The sequence below is a fragment of the Balaenoptera ricei genome, chromosome 20 (genome assembly GCF_028023285.1).
Source record: "Balaenoptera ricei isolate mBalRic1 chromosome 20, mBalRic1.hap2, whole genome shotgun sequence".
Classification (NCBI taxonomy): Eukaryota; Metazoa; Chordata; class Mammalia; order Artiodactyla; family Balaenopteridae; genus Balaenoptera; species Balaenoptera ricei.
In genome coordinates, this window is record NC_082658.1 from 22,795,820 (window position 1) to 22,801,822 (window position 6,003).

Consider the following 6,003-nt stretch of genomic DNA (forward strand, 5'->3'; position numbering starts at 1 on the left):
TTCTGGGCCCTGCCTTATATCCTCCCCTGATGCCCCTCTCCATTCCAGGTCTGGAGGGGCCTAAGTGCCCTCCCCCTCCCTCCGAGCCTGGCGTCCACCATCTCGGCCCTGAACCAGGAGGCTGCCCTGCCCAGCCACGGAGGGAGGCATCGTGCAAATGTCTTCCGGGCTCAGCCCTTCAACTCCTGGCCCTACAGGGGCTTGGGGCCGGGTTGTGGCGCTGCCCTCACACCACCAGGGTGGACCAGGCCTGGAGGGCATTTCCCCCACGGTCCCCCACCCCACCTCATGCAGCTTTGGCCTTGCACACCAACTCTCCCTGTGTGAATGTACCTTCCATCATCACAGATTGCCACAGCTCAAGTTGGGCGGGGGGAGGGCTAGAGGGGTGCCCCAGTGGGGCAGGCAGCCACCAGTGGGCGTGGCCTGGGATGGCCCCTCCTCAAAACCAGGCAGCTGGGACCAGGCAGGGTTTAAGCTCTCTGGGACCTAGGGGGAGAGGGCTGACATCTACATTTTTTTTTTTTTTTAAACTGAATCTCAACTGATGAATGTAACTTTGGGGGTGCTGGGGCCAGGGCAGTTGTGGGGATGTTCTGACATTTTCAGGAAGGACTGGAGGAGCTGAGGTCTGACCATCCCCCCCATCCCTCCCCCGGGATGGTCACACCTGGAATCTTCTCACTGAACACAGACGTCGTCCCCAAGCCAGGCAGGGGCCTGGCATCCCTGCTTGCCCCTTCCGCCCAGCCCTGCTGAGCTTGGAGAGAAGTACGAGTGCTGATTCAAACCAAAGCTGCCTGTTCCGTGCCCAAGGCCTAGGTTATGGGTACGGCAACCACATGTCCCAGATTGTCTTCGATTCCAAAACAACCGTCCTGCTGTCCCTGCCAGGACACATGTATTGGGGGGACGGTCCTAGAAAATACAGTCCCTAAAATAACATGGCACCTTCCCCCTTTCAAGAAGGGTGATTCTGACTCAGGGTTTAGGTGCCCCCTGGCGTGGCCTGGAGGTTCCAGGCTGGGCCATCTTCCCAGGGAGCACTCTCCCAAGGCGGGAAGGCCAGGGGTGGCCCAGTGCCTGGAGGGTTAGGGGCTCTGCCTGTGATGTGCAAGAGGAAGTAGGAAAAGGCAAGTCTCATGTTTGATCCTCAGCTTCTAGAGAAGTCCTCAAGTCCCCGTCAAACCCATTCTGCTCCCTAACCCCACTCCAGGGCAGAGTAGTAAGTTTACAGTCGGTTTCCCCATTAGTCCTGTGATCCCCACTGCAGTTGAGCCCGAGACCGAGGCTGGCAGAATTCCTCAGTCCCCCCACAAACACAGTCCTGCCCAGGGCCTTTCCTCATGACCCTCGCTTGGGACAGAGGAGCTGCCTCCTTAACTGCTGAGAACCAGCCGGCAGGGGCAAGCTGGGGGGCAAGCTACCTTCTGGATAAAAGCCACAAATGAACAGAGCCCCTCTTCCCAGGGATACCCCCACCCAGACCAGCAGGGGTTTCTGAACACCCCAGGGCCTTTGAGCTGCCTCCCCCTGGGGCATCTTTGAGGAGGAATCATGGAAGAAATGGCTCCCTGTTTATTTGCACCACCCCTCAGGGCAAACTGGGGACTGAGGCCCACTGACACCCTTTAAGGTGGCCGGATGCAGCTGCAGTGGGGTCCTTGATACTGAGCTCCAGCTGGCACTGCCCAAATGAGGGGGGTGGATGGGGTACCCCTCTGGCCAGTACTGCCCCACCAGCTATACAAACTGAGGCAGGGGCAGGAGGCTAAGGGCCGGGTTTTGCACTATTGCTGCGGTACCTTAAGGCATCCTCTGGTGGTACACACGTGCACACAGGTGGCGATGCATCTGGCACAAGCATTTGGATCCACATCTCCGCACAAGTCTGAATACCTCTGCACACACGGGCGTGTCTGTGTGTGCGTGCACATGGGGGTGGGGGTGGGCATGTGGAGAACACAAGACTTCCTGTGACCAGTCCACCTGGCTCCCAGCTGTCTGCACCCTCCTGCCCCACCCTGGCAGTGCCCACACTGGCAGCGCCCAGGGAGGAGGGGAGGCTGCACTGACCTGGGCCTGGAACTGGCTCCATACGGCATCCTGTAAATATGTCATCTGGGGCTCGGGGTGGGGAGGCGGGGACAGGAACATCAATTACAGATCATGTCCGGGGGCTTCCATGGAGCTCACACCGACTTGTGTCTCTCCTTTCTGTAAATGACCGCACGGTGGCCCAGGACCCTTCCCTGTCCTCTCTGGCCCAGGAGGGGGTGTGATGACCGGGCACTGGAGGCGGGAAGGGAGCACCCAGGACTGGGCTCTGGGAGGCTGGGAGGAAAGGGCGTAGTTTTCCATCCCCAGACAGGAAATAGGCATCGACTGGGTGGAGGGCCTGGCGCTTCCGCTTCCTTGCTCTCCTGACAAAGATAACTGCCGTCTCTGGCTTCAGCAAAGCAGATGGGAGTTGAGTTAGGAAAGCATCTTACCAACAGGCAGAAGACCCACCTTCCCTTTTATGGTTGAAGCCAGAGCAGCCTGTCCTCACCTCCCAAGAGAGTCCAGAAAGCTGGATAAAACCGCTATCTGGTCCCAAGGGCACTGTGCTCTTGAGCCCGCAGAGAATTTTCTCTTTCCTCAGTGTGCCTGGGGCGGGAAGGGGCTGAGCAAGGCCAAGGCTGAGAGCCCCTCCCCCACGGGGGGCCCAGTTTGAGCCAAGGACTTCTTCCTCCCGTCCTCCCCTCCAGAGCGTTGTGGGCCTGCAGATATCTTGCTCTGAAAGTCCTGCATGTTCAGGGGAAAGATAAGATGAGAGAGGTTGGGGCAGGGATGAAGGAAGGGGAGGGTAGAGAAGAGATAAGGGGAGCAAGAAATAGCTGCAGTGGGCAAGGGCCTGGGGAGAGCGAGCAGCTAGAAGCTGCCGCCGGAAGGGCAGGATTCCTAGGACCACCTCCACGTGCAGACATAGTAGGACTCGGGGCAGTGCGGGCCTAAATTCCTGGTCCCCACCCTGTTCCGGCATCTCAATCCCCCAGCACATCTGGAACCTCTACCCCCAGACTCCCCCACTGCAGAAGGTCAGCTTTTTCCCTTTGGGTTCACGGGTGAGGCAGCCCGGCAAGAATCGCTCTCAAACCTCAGTCATGACCGGAAGTCTAGGTTTGCCCTCTCTTCTCTGTTCTGGGCTGGAAACCCTGCTTTTAACTTCATTGCTCCTGCCTCTCAACTCTGCCAATCCCCGTGCATACCCCTTCTCAGTTCTGGGCCCGTGGTGACCTTCAAACTCGGTCTGATGTGTAGATACAGCTGATACTTCAGGTGGTGAAAAGTGTGCCTGCCGACAGGCACTGGCGGAGGACTCGGGAGGCTCAGCACTTGGCCCTTGTAGGTCGGCGCTCACACCAGCCGCTCAGCCTCAGGCCCAGCCCGGAGCCCCACATGTTACCTGCGTGGGTGCACAGAGGTGCAGGAGGCCACGGAGCAGGCGCAGGGGAGGGGGGTGGGCAGCGGGAATGCCGGGGACGTAGCACCTCTGATGCCAGCGCACTTCCCATCTGCCCAGGTGCCAGGCTCTGTAGGCTGGAATGGAACAATTAGATCTGGTCCAAACAGATAATCTGAAAAGTACAGACATCCCCCGTTTTCTGAAAGTTCAATTTATGCCCCTTTGCTTTTACAAGAGACCTACATTAGTACCTGTTTTCTTAACTGAAAGAAATTCGAAGAGGATTTTTACTTCTATTAAAAAAAGATGAAAGGGCTTCCCTGGTGGCGCAGTGGATAGGAGTCTGCCTGCCAGTGCAGGGGACACGGGTTCGATCCCTGGTCCGGGAAGATCCCACATGCCGCGGAGCAACTAAGCCCGTGCGCCACAACTACTGAGCCTGCGCTCTAGAGCCCGCGAGCCACAACTACTGAGCCCGTGCGCCACAACTACTGAAGCCCGTGCGCTCTAGAGCCCGTGCTCCTCAGCAAGAGAAGCCACCGCAATGAGAAGCCCGCGCACCGCAAGAGTAGCCCCCACTCGCTGCAACTAGAGAAAGCCCGCGTGCAGCAATGAAGACCCAACGCAGCCCAAAATAAATAAATAAAATTAAAAAAAAAAAAAGATGAAAGGTGAAAATAGCGTTCAGCATGTTTGCAACAGCCCTTATAGAGGCCTCGAGCACCCCAAGCAGAGAGAGCGGCACCGCCAAGCTCCTTCCCCAGGAACCACACGCAGCACCACGCTGCCGATGCACTGTGAGCATTGGTGCTTTATCTTGATTTATTTTGTGCATTCGTTAGCAAGATGTGTCCTAAGGTAATTGCTTCTTTGCTGTACTCCATTTTGGCTTATGAAAGTTCTCCTAGGAACGCTCTACTTTCAGATAGTGGGGGAAACCTGTACTTACTTGGGTTTCAGAACATGTTAGGCAGTTCTGGCAGAGTGGTGCCTAAAAAGTGTGATGTGGAACCAGAAATTAAACTTACTGTGAAGACCACCTATTGCAGAACTTCCCTGGTGGTCCAGTGGTTAAGACTCCACACTTTCACTGCTGGGGGTGCAGATTCCATCCCTGGTTGGGGAACTAAGATCCTGCATGCCTAACGGTGCAGCCAAAATTTTTTTAAAAAGACCACCTATTGCAAGGAATTCCCAGGTATCTGATTTTTCAAAAGTAGAAACAAAAAAGTAGATAAAATCACTATCCCAGACTGTCTCTGAGTCTCACTCCCTAAACCAGCACCCACCTGTTGAGGATTTCTGGGTGAATCATGGGTGCGGATTTCAATTCCCAGTTCTATTTGTTCAGGCTAATGTGTGGGTACCCTTGGTGCCCTCATGAGTTGGAGGTGGCCGGGATGGAGAGCTGGGGACGTTAGCACCTTGAATTTGCTCAGAGCTTACTCGTGGAGTTGAAGAAATGATTACAAATTCATTCTGGCTCATCCCAGTGTCCAACAGAATTGAATGCAGCCCACAGAAACAAGCTATGTATGTATTTTAAAATTTTCTAGTAGGCCCATTAAAGAAAGAAACAGGCAAAGTTAATATTAATACATCTTACTAAATCCAATATATCCCAAATAATCTCAATTCAACATGTAATCAACAAAATCATTGAGATGTTATATTGGGTTTGAGGGTTTTTTGGGGGGTTCATTTGTTTTTTGCCCTCTGCCTTTGAAATCAGGAATGTATTTTTACTTAAAGCACATCTTAGTTTGGACCAGCGGTGTTTCAAGTGCTCAACTGCCACCTGTGTCCAGTGGCTCCCAGAGTGGACAGCACAGGTTCAGAAAATAACTAACATTACTAAGTTGCAATATCTAAACCCAGGCAACTTGGAAATCAGGCAAGGACAGAAGAGAGGAAACAAATTACAGCAAGAAAGACTTGGATCAGCTGCAATGGACAAGATCTCGTGAAAGAGGTCAGAGGGATCCTGTGTGTACCTTTCTAGAAGGCGAGAGAGAGGCTAGGATGACTTTGGCAGGATTGGGGAATTTTTTTTTTCTTATAAATTTATTTATTTTGTCTTCGTTGCGGTGCGTGGGCTTCTCATTGCGGTGGCTTCTCTTGTTGCAGAGCACAGGCTCTAGGCGCACAGGCTTCAGTAGCTGTGGCTCGCGGGCTCTGGAGCACAGGCTCAGTAGTTGTGGCGCACGGGCTTAGTTGCTCCACGGCATGTGGGATCTTCCCGGACCAGGGATCGAACCCGTGTCCCCTGCACTGTCAGGCAGATTCTTAACCACTGCACCACCAGGGAAGTCCCAGGATTGGGGAATTTTAACTTAACCTAGACTGAGAGATCTAGATGTGTCCTGCCCTCAGAGCGGCTCTGGCCCCCGGGCACTTGCTGTAGGTACAGTCAGACTTCTATCAACCTGTTCAGAAGGTCAGTGGGAGACAGGCAGCCCCGGTCCCGAGGCTTGGTGCTGAGGACGACTCTTCTTGCCGAAAGGACTTCAAGGGCTGTCAGTAATGGCTTCAGCTTCAACATTTGGCCTTTGAAG